The sequence below is a fragment of the Oryctolagus cuniculus genome, chromosome 5, assembly GCF_964237555.1.
Source record: "Oryctolagus cuniculus chromosome 5, mOryCun1.1, whole genome shotgun sequence".
NCBI classification, from domain to species: Eukaryota; Metazoa; Chordata; class Mammalia; order Lagomorpha; family Leporidae; genus Oryctolagus; species Oryctolagus cuniculus.
The window spans coordinates 150,256,916-150,268,422 of record NC_091436.1 but is presented as its reverse complement, the minus strand read 5'-3'; positions in this window follow the sequence as shown (position 1 = coordinate 150,268,422).

Here is an 11,507-nt window from a genome sequence, read left to right as displayed (position 1 = left end):
TTGCTGTTGTTACAGACCTAGGTGTTCCCTACAACTATGTGTCAGTTGTTTGCTGGTTTTCAGTTGTGTAATTTATAGACTGCTGAAAGGGTTTTTTAAAAATTGAGTATATTTTACCACTACTATTCAAATTAATAGCCAACTTCTAAGTACTTTAGAGATTCAGCTAATTCTCCCCCAAAATTTTATAAAGTAGATAAGGAACATACCTGCTTTATAGATAAGGCGCTTGAGAAATAAAGAGATTAAGATGTTTGTCCAGATGTTAAATATTAAAGCCAACTTTCATAGCCAGGCAACTGAGCTTCGGACCAAAGGTCTTGATCCAAAACCACCAAGCAGTGTTTGATGTGAGCTTTTGACATTCTCTCTGGAGGCAATGGATGGGAGTTAACATTCTATTTGTAGGCGTCAGTATATTTACAAAGCATGCAATAGATGAAAGTGTCAGCTTTGAAAACCCATGGATGGTATGTAGGCAGTTTGCTCTACTGATTAGCAAACGTTAAGTGTATCAGACTTGTCACCTGCCTTGTTCACTGTGGATACATTCCTTACCAGACCAACTCAGCACAAAAATCTTAACTGCACAGATGTTCATGTTCTTATCCATCCAAACCTGGGCCAAGAAATGGGACACCGGACTCAACGGAATCCAATCCAGAAAAAGATAAGGAACTATGATATGGCCCGGCTCAACAAAGTGAGCTGAACAAGTGAGATTCTCTTGAGAACCACAACTGAGAAACTCAAAGGGATGAGTCATTTAGTAGCAGGAGCTAAACTAAATGTTGTAGAAGTCAGCCTGGAATGATGGTGAAGGGCTTTGCCAAAGTTATGAGGTAAAAGAAGCTATGAGAAAGCAGGGAAGTTAGGTTGAGAAAAAAAAATAAAGGAAAAGGTATGGAAAAGCTTTTACAAGGGACATTAAAAGCATATGTGTGAAAAGTAGTTGAGACATACCTTTTCCACAGCAGGATGGACTACAGAGCCAGCAGGTTGTTGCTGTTGACGTCTCTGAGAATACTGTCCATCTAGAACCATCTTTGTCTTCAAGCTCCATCAGAAAGTGGTTCTATCACTAGGTCCTCATCCCATTTCTTTTTCCCTTATGAGCAAAATCTACTCTTTAAGACTATAAATATACAATTGAAATCTTTCAGAATCAGCTATTATTTTATAGCTCCTCTAAGGAAAGAGTTAGTATCTTACTCTGGGATCCCACCAGTGATACCACAGGCAGCTTTTAGAAAGTGACAGCTTTGAAGAAGTAGCCTTTGTTGTCCAACACTGTGAACTTATCTGGACTTCGAAGAATGAAAGCTCTCCCAATTAGAATAATGATCAGCTGCAGGAATAATAAAGAAGTGTGTCTCTAGCATTAAATAGATCTCAGTTCTGGAATCAAAAGAGAAACAATTCTAATAAAATTCTATTTATGGGGAAACTGCAAAAATCTATGAACTGACTTTTATAATTTCCTTGATTTCAATTTCTATATAATAAATAACAGAATCATTCATCTGTTTTGTAAAAATAATTCAACTCATTTTTCTTGGTATTTTGGGTGATTTTCTTAAATACCATTATAGTGTGTTACATACTATGTCTTTTGTTCATCTTAACTATTATTTTTTTGGCGGGGGAGGTGGATAGAGTGCAGCTACATCCATGCCATGGTCTCCAGGTACTTCTTCACATCTGGCGGTGAGTTCATCAACTGTAGCATTCCTTTTGAGTTACCATACTGATCACATCTAATCATATCACCACACATTTTTTATTCTACTTCAGAATTTGTGTTTCAAAATGCCCTAGCTAAGAAAGATATCAGTTAGAAGCTGTATTATTAATCCATAGTGATTTAAGTCTTACAAAACGATTTTAAATCAAATGTCTTGTTTCTTCTGTGATGGCTGACTTATCGCATGATATGACACATATTACTATTTCCATTTCAGGTCTATTACTAAGAATTTCTATTGCAGTTGACAGAAACTAAAGCATAAAATGGGAGAAACAGTAAAAATATGATTGCATAACTAAAAATGTCAACTGGTACATCTGGCTTTAAGTCGTTGTGTTGGCACTCTGCACCTCTTATTCTGGAATTCTCAGGTTCCGTCATCTTCTATTTGTTGAGTCTCTACACAGGTGCTTTTTTATATCATAACAAAAATCATGAGGTAGTCATGGGCTTCACATCTGCTCACCTGTTCTTTGGCTTGTCCTAACCCAAAGATTTTCTTCTCTCATCTATAGCACTGAAGTGCTAGGCCTCTAACTGAGTGGACACAAATCAAGTGTGTACACTCAGATGGGTGAGCCAAAAGGATGCCCTGAGCAATTTAGCTGGTCATTGAGAATATGGGATGAGTTTAAGCTGGACAGATGAAGCCGATCTCTCCTGTGAATGGAACAGGGAATGGGGGATCCCATCTTGATAGCATGGTTGATGCCCAGTGTTCAGGGCTGGCAGTATCCTGAGCTGGCTACTCCCACAGTGAGCACTGTGACAGGTTTTAGGAAAATTGGGTTTCCACACGTAGAAGTTTGAAACCAGACCCCCTACCTCACACCCTATACAAAATCAACTCATAAATGCAAGACCTGCATCAGTGAAACTACTAGAGGAAAACAGGGGAATCCCTTGAAGACACTGGCATGGGAAAGGAACGTTTAGACTTTTAAGATTGCAGAAGCACAGTTTATAAAAGCAAAAATAGGCAAATGGGATTATATAAAATTAACAGGCTTCTGCTCAGCAAAAATTAATATAAAATGTGAAGACAGCTGACAGAATGGGAGAGAATATTCACAACTTGTGTGTCTGATAAAGGATTAATATCCAGAACATCTAAGTAGCTCAAGTAATTCAACAACAACAAAAAATCCTGTTCGGAAGTGAGCAAAGGGGGCCAGCATTGTGGTATAGCAGGTAAAGCCACTGTCTGTGACACTGGCATCACATATGGGCAACAGTTCAAGTCCCAGCTACTCTACTTCCCATCCAGCTCCCTGCAAATGCACCTGAGAAAGTAGTGGAAGATGACTATAGTACTTGTGCCCTTGCACCCATGTGGGAGACCCAGGAGCTTCTGTTTCCGGGCTTTGGGTAGGCCCAGCTTTGGGTGTTGCAGCCATTTGAGGTGTGAACCAACAGATGAAAGACCTTTCACTGTGTCTCTGTTCTCCCTCTCTCTGTATGTGTGTGTGTGTCTGTAACTATGACTTTCAAGTAAATAAATAAATATTAAATGGAGTTAATCATTGTATTCTTATCACATTAATTTAATCATAAAGTCACTCAGGTGAATGAATATTGGAAATTAGATTCTCTCCTGGGAACAAACCTTGCCCCTTAGAGATATTTGGCAATGATTGGAGACATTTTGCTCATTGACAATGAATAGGTGTGATTGTCTTCCCCTGACATGAGACAGGTCCCTATAGCAAAGCACCGTAAGCCCAAGATGTCCGTAGTGCTACACAATGGAGAAAGCGTGCTTTAGACTAATGTTATGTGAAGTAATTTGGGAAACAATGATCTACATGAGTGAAGGCAGATTTCCTAACTCCAAAGCATAGTACAATCACCAGGTTTTCAAGTGGCTCACCACCATTTGGCCTTTATCTAATATGAGGATGTATACCCTAGTAACTGAAGTATGCCAAAATACAGCAAGGTAAATCCTAAACTTTGTCTAAAATATACAGCAGAGCTTTGGTAATAAATTATATTTGTTTAAATGATTGAAAACTTTATTATTATGCTAAAGCTCTTCTATTATAATGTTCTTTTATATAAAATCAATCTCAGATAGCAGGTTTTTCATTATCAGTGCATCCTTGAGGCAAATTGATTAGATAAAATTACCTGGGGCTTTACAGAAGAATTTTTTTAATGATTTAGTACAACTTGGCTCTGTTCTGAAAATTTGATAGAATGTTTCAAATAAGGAGTTCAAATAGGAAGTCTTGTGAACTCTTATTTTAAAAAGTTTTGTTAATTTCTCTGTATGAAATTTCAGTCTATATTTGATAAAATAGTTAAAAATGCATAATATTATTTAAGAATCAATAATTAACTTAAAATAATGTTTTCTAGAATTTCATCTACTGGACTACATTGAAAAAAAAAAAGATAAAAATTTTAAAACAAAATCTTGAATAAATTCCTGGGATTCCAACCATAAGTGAAACTCCATGTGAGTGCATATCACTGCCTATAAGACACAGGAACACTGTAAAATCACAGCCATTTTGTGATTTTTAAAAGATTTTTTTATGTATCTGAAAGGCAGTTACACACACACAGGGAGGGAGAGAGAAAGGGGGGCGGGGAGAGAGAGGGAGAGAAAGATAAAGAGATCTTCTGCCTGCTGGTTCTGTTCTCAGATGGTCATAACAAACGAGGCTGGGCCAGGCCAATGCCAGGAGCCAGGAGCTTCTTCTGTGTCTCCCATATGTGTGGCAGGGACCCAAGGACTTGGACCATCTTCTGCTGCCTTCCCAGACACATTAGTAGGATCAGAATTGGAGCAGATGGGACTGGAACTGGTGCCCATAAAGGAGGCTGGTACTGCAGGCAGTGGCTGCACCTGCTTTGCGACAGCACCAGCCCCAGAGTTTGTGAGTTTTCTGAGCCTTCTTTGACTGCCCTATCTAGGAAATCCCTGCTTTAAGACAAACCTTAACGTGAAACAAGCACATATCAGCAACATAAACAAGTACAACAACAAGCCCCTGGGGCATCTCTCGGTTTTTATATTTATCCCTTCAATGTCAAATCACACAGGGAAACTGAGGTAATAAAAAACTTCAGACATGGGGTAGCCAATGCCTAAAGGAATTAACAGACTTAAGTGTCAGTGTGAGGTGTCAATCACCCTGTTTATTATTCGTCACAGGCCTTTCCACAAATACACTGTGCTAATTATGGACGTTCTAGAGCACAAGAGTGATACAGCTCCTGAAATCCTTCAGGCAGCTGCCAGTCTTTGCCTCCCAACACGGCAAAAGAGAATGGCAAAACACTGCCAAAGCCACTAATCACTCACCTTTCTTTCTTTTCTTTGTCTTCTTTTTATGGTCCTATTAGAATTACATGATTAGAAGGAAGAGTGGGTCACGCGAGGTAACGTGTCTAATTAGGAAGCCACATAGTCACAGGGCACATTCCAGGACAGTCATGGAAATTCCCTAACATTGTCACGTAGTAAGGCAAAGGTGTCTGGCTCAGGCTCACACCATGGGCTGGATCCCACTTTTGTTTGCCTAACCTGAAAATACAGCAGTTACATCATGCTGTTTTCCTCACCTACGGTATCACTTGACTCTCTGAAGGTGGTAGGTTCAGCCCCAGGAGACCTGGAGAGGAAGTCCCCTTGATCTGTTTTCACTATTCTAGTTTCCTTACCTATTTATAAAGATTGCCTCTATATAGAAGATGTCTGTGCTGTGTGTGTATATATATATAGACACACACACACACGCACACACACACACATATATATATATCTTCATTCCAAAAGTGAAGAAGCATAGGATAACCTTATTTCAAAACAACATGTTTTATTGCTAATTAGTATTCTAATAGGTTTTCCTTAATATTTGGACAACTTTTAAGCTGAAATCCTTCCAAATTTAAAGCAAGGGGTTTAATTTTTGATCTGACAAATGTGTGTAATCAGTGTTTTATTTTCCCCATATCTGCAGAATTGTGTGGCACACCCGTGGATATGCTATTATTCCTGTCTTCTCTGATTCCCCTTCTATGTGACTTATCAATGTCGTGGTCCTTCTGGAAAGTGGAAGAATCACCACACTTAGGATCTTGTAAGAAGCTGTGAGCTGAGTTTCTTCATTTTTGGCTTTTTACAAGAAGCAGTTGGGATGGTGGAAAAAGTTGAGTCAGAATCAGTTGCACATTAAGTAGGAAGCTATATTCAGGAGGAGAACTGAACCAAGAACTCTGCTGTGAGTTACAGTTGGCGCAAACAGCATTTTAAGTACTGCAAGAAATACCCACCCACCTGTTAATAAGTTTTTATTCATCCAGTATCTAAATAGTAATCAGGAGGTTTGTATGACCTCCTATAGGAGGGATATGTGTTCTGTCAACTGACACAGCAACATTTGATGACAATGTGTGTAAACTGAATTATCATAATGGTACATCTAATCAGTGCCTTATTTTTTCAAAACCATAAATATTAAGATATAAAGTGAACTAAAAAAGAATGTATATGCTTAAAAGTTACTGAAGTCAGTGGGCAACCATAAGTAAAAAAATCTCTAGTTCACACTCGGTTGGTGCCCCTACAACATAGATACCAGCTCCAGCAAGTCTCAAATCAGATGGGCTTTGGGCACAAGGAGATTTGTTATATTTACAAAGTTGTTGAGAAAACCCTGGATAAAAAAATCTTAAAAAGATAGAAGTAGATGAAAATATTGAAATGTAAATCTTATTCAGTATTAAACCTTCTGCAGTATTAAAGGTTGCAAATGCAAATAGATCTCATTGAAGCTAGCATACTAATGTAAGACTTATGCTGTTGATAACTATTTGCAATTAAGTGTAATGTGCAAAAGTCATGGGATTATGTTTTAGTGGTTAGAAATAGAAAGAAGTAGTATTAGTTTTTGATGCTTCTTAAATTTAATAATAGCTGTTGCACTGGGATGAAAGAAGAAAAAAAAATCATTTTCCTGGCTTAGCAGAGAAAGGCTAATATCTGTCAGTGAATGCCCCCACGATTTGCATGCATGTCTCTGGTTTGACTTCACTTACAGATTGCACAGATAATACTCAAATAAGACTACAAGAGAGAACATGAATTTCTGAAAAACAAGGATTCGTCTTCAGTGTTGTGGTTGCCAGTACTGGATTACCAGGCCATCAGTGTGAAATCCGTTCATTTCTTCTTATCATTCAGGAAGCAGGCATCCTGTCACTCTTCACTGGCTCACACACGGTCATGGAAAGTCGGAAGTGTTAGAGTGGCAGCACCACATTTTACTTGTGTGTAATAATACCCTGATCAGGATGTTTGGCCTCTCCTATCAATGCTTTTGTTATCCTAATCAATGTTTCACTGGCAAGTTCACATGTGTTTATGGTTATGTTCATTGGCACCGTAAGCAGTTTCTATTTTGTAGTTCCAAAATAATCAAATATTGACAAATTCAGAATTTCATGTGGTTTATTCTATTAATTTACTTACTGATGACTGAAGCAAGGGATAATTTTTATAGCAACTGGTAAATAAAAGGAGACATGGATACGTGTGAGTTTACTGAGGGTCTGATATCTGTGGGACACTGTCTAACATAACAGCGATGCAGCAAGGAAAAATGTAAAGCCTCTGTCACCTTTGAAGTTACATGCTCTTAAGGAAGATGGAGAAGACAAATCGTGTACAAGATAACGTCAAGTGGATGCTATGAAAAGCAAATCATTCCATGAAAGGGAATACGAAGAGACTGGGTGTGTATTCTACACAGAAGGCCGGAGAAGACTTCCTTTTGAACATGAATCTGAAGAAGGAGACAGAGAAATCTTGCCAAGAAGGAAAGTAACTGAGTTGTACACTACCGGGTTAGGAAGTGCAAAGGACCTGGGGTAGGAAGGCACTGATTGGTTTGAAAAGGAAAGGATGTCAGGGTGGCTGGAGCAAGTGAAAGAAGGGGTGAATGGCAGCAGATTCAGGAAATTGTAGGCCAGAGCAGGTGGAGTCGTGGCCTGAGACACACTTGGGATTTTATTGAGAGAGTGATAGGAAGGTCAACAAGAATTTTTGAGGGGACAGCACAGTGATCTGATATGTGTGAGTCCTGCTTCTGCCATCCATATTATTTTCTTGGTGGAGTATCTGCTCAAACTATTTCTCAGCTTCTTTTAATTTTTAAATTTATTTATTTGTTCTTATTTGAAAAGACAGAGAGATAATGAGATAGAAATGCAGGCAGACAGACAGAGACAGAGAGACAGAAGAAGATAATTGATCATCCATCTACTGGTTTACGCCCCAGATACCCCCAAAGTCAAGATCGGACCAGGCTGAAGCCCAGAGCACAGATCTCCCACATGTTTGGTAGGAACTTAAGTACTTGAAGCATCACCTACTGCCTCCCAGGGTCACATTAGCAGGAAGCTGGAATTGGTGGTAGAGCAGGGACTCAAACCCAAGCACTCTGATATGGGATGCAGGCATCCCAAGCAGCAACTTAACCCACTGCACCACAACACCTCCCACAACATCGTTTTAGATTTTAAACCTATTACTGTTGAGTATTGTTAAGATGGAAGTCATTGGTGACATTTTTTCAGTGTTAGTTAATTTGTAGGAACAAAGATTCAAAGGAAACAAAAGGTTAAAAAATTGGGACTGTCTTTACAAGGTTGATAGGACTTAGGCTAAAAAGAGAAAACTGGGGCAATATTGGAAAGAAACTTTACAAGAAGAGTATGATAATTAGCTGTGTGGGGGTAAAGCAAAATTGAATACACTGGTTTGTATTTCTTGTTTAAAATGGTGATTCCAAGATGGCTGATTAGACAAAAGATGTGCTGATTCTGACCAAGGGAAGATAGTGGAAGAAAAGCAGAGGGTATGCATTCCCACAGGAGGGGTAGAGAGAAGTTTGAATGGAAATTCTACACAAAGGAGAGAGACACCATGAAGCTGCATCAACAGCACAACCATGCAGCAGCTAGCAGGAGTGGCACCCATGACTCCCACAGCTGAGGGTCAGAGTTGACACCAGATTCTGAGAGCAAGGTGAGAGCAGACTGCAGCACCCATGCCGCTGGTGATATTGCCTCAAGGAGAATTTTTGCAGACCACACTGACCTTGAGTTCGGCCTGGAACATTAGCAGGGGGCAGGGTACCCACCTAATCCCATAAAGAAAAGCACATTTTTTGTCTGCATCCCCCTACAAGGGCACCTGGTGACCAGTAGGGAGAAAGTGTAATCTCCATGACAGTAGAGGCTGCACAGCAAGTGGACGTTCTTAGAGGAATAAATCCATGTTCCCTACTGATTTTGAGTCCAGCCTGGAGGGAAGGATGGCAGGGGCTGCACACCCACTTAGGATTGTGAAGTACTGCCATCTCCCTCATCCTGTCACAAACTTGGGTACTCAAATTGCCAAGGTAGAGCGCTCACAGGCAACTGGCTCTGGGAACACCTCTGCTGTCTCCATCGATGGGGCAGTCCCATGGGTCTAAGAGTGGATCCCCTGCACTCTGGGACTGTGAAAGCCTTGCACACTATGAATGTGGGAATTCTGTGACTGCAAGATAGGGTGTAGGGTATAGCTGGGTCTCTACGCAATCACTGTGTCTGGCCTCAGAGGTTCAGAGATCCCTGATTGCCTGGGGTGGGTCATTGCAAAGGGCTCTGTGCTCACACTGAGGACTGCAGAGATATTTGTGCAGTTCATGCATTTGTGTGGGGAAGCAGAGACACTGGGGGATAACCCCAGGCATTCATCAGCTAGGAAGAGAGGAGATAAGGTTGTTATTATGCCACAGACATGGTTATACCTTCTTCCCGCTGACAATAGAGGATATCTACATGCCCAAATTGGGTGCCATACTGAACTCTCACTCCACCCTTGAGCACTAACTAGAGCTCCCTGGCCCAACCAAGAGCACATGTCTGGCTATCTGCTGAAGGAGCAGATACTCCAATAAGCTACAGAGGCATCATTCAAAGATAAAACTCATCAGAGGAGAAAAACAGCGAGCATTTTCACAAATGCCAAAAAAAAATGCAGTAATACAAGAAACAAGAACAAGGAATACAATATGACTCCCCCAAAGGAATACAACAACACTGTGATATTAGAATATGAAGATGGGCTGGCGCTGCGGCTCACTAGTCTAATCCTCCACCTGCGGCGTCGGCACCCTGGGTTCTAGTCCTGGTTGGGGCGCCGGATTCTGTCCCAGTTGCTCCTCTTCCAGTCCAGCTCTATGCTGTGGCCGGGGAAGGCAGTGGAGGATGGCCCAAGTGCTTGGGCCCTACACCTGCATGGGAGACCAGGAGGAAGCACCTGGCTCCTGACTTCAGATTAGCACAGCGTACTGGCTGTCGTGGCCATTTGGGGGGTGAACCAACAGAAAAGGAAGACCTTTCTCTCTGTCTCTCTCTCTTACTGTCTGCCAAAAAAAAAAAAAAAAAAAAAAAAAAAAAAAAAAAAAAAAAAAAAAAAAAAAGAATGTGAAGATGAATAGATTGATGAAATGATGAAATGCCTAAAAGTCAATTCAAAAGAATGTTCATAAGATTACTCAGAACCTCAGAGAAACAAATTAATGAGATAACAAATGCATACATGATGTGAATGAAAAATTTTGCTGAGAGATAGAGATACTGAAGAGAAATCAAACTGAAATATTAGAAATGAAGAATTAAGTATATGTCAAATAGAAAATACAGTGGAAAGCCTCAACAACAGACTTGGTGAGGAAAACGGGAGACTGTCTGATCTAGAAGACAAATCCTTGGAAATATTTGTTGGGCAAAAAAAGAAGAAAAAATCAGAAAAACTGAAATAATCTTTGAGATTTATGGGATACTATCAATGACAAAACATATGTGAATTAGGAGTTCCTGAAGCCATGGAAACAGAGATTGAAGTAGAAGGCCTTTTCAGTGAAATAATAGCAGAAAACCTCCCTAATTTGGAGAAAAAAGGGACATCCTAGTACAGGAAGCACATGATCATAATAGGTATGATCAGAAAGACCTTCACCATGACACATTATAGTCGAACTTTCAGCAGTAAAACATAAAGAAAAGGTTATGAAATGTACACGAAAGAAATGTCAGATTGCCTTTAGAGGACTGTCAATTAGACTAACAGATGCTGTCTCATTAGAAAATCTACAGTCTAAGAGCGAATGGATAGACATAGTCCAAGTCCTAAAAGAAAAAAAATCAACCCAGAATAATGTACTCAGCAAAGCTCTCTTTTACAAAGACGGTGAATTAAAGACCTTTCAAAACAAACCTAAATTGAAAGAAGTTGTCACCATTTGTCCAGCCTTACAAATGATTCCTACTGATATGCTACACACAGAAACAGAGACTGATAGTCTTAATAAAGAATGTGAAGACAGAAAATATCCTAGTAAAATTACAAAGAAAATCCAAAGCAAAAAATAGGGATATTTATGGAAAAATTGTAGGATTAAGCCATTACTTATCAATAATAACTTGGATTGTAAATGGTCTAAATTCTCCAGTTAAAAGATACAGGGTGGCTGAATTGATTAAAAAAACAAAATCCATCTATTTCGTACCTACAAGAAACACACCTCATTGGCAAAGATACATACAGACTGAAAGTGAAAGGATGGAAAAAGATATTCCAAGCTAACATTAATCAAAAAGGAGCAGGTATAGCCATTCTAATATCAGACAAGATAGACTTTAATACAAGAATTGTTAAAAGAGACAAAAAAGGGCTTTATGTAATGATTAATGATCA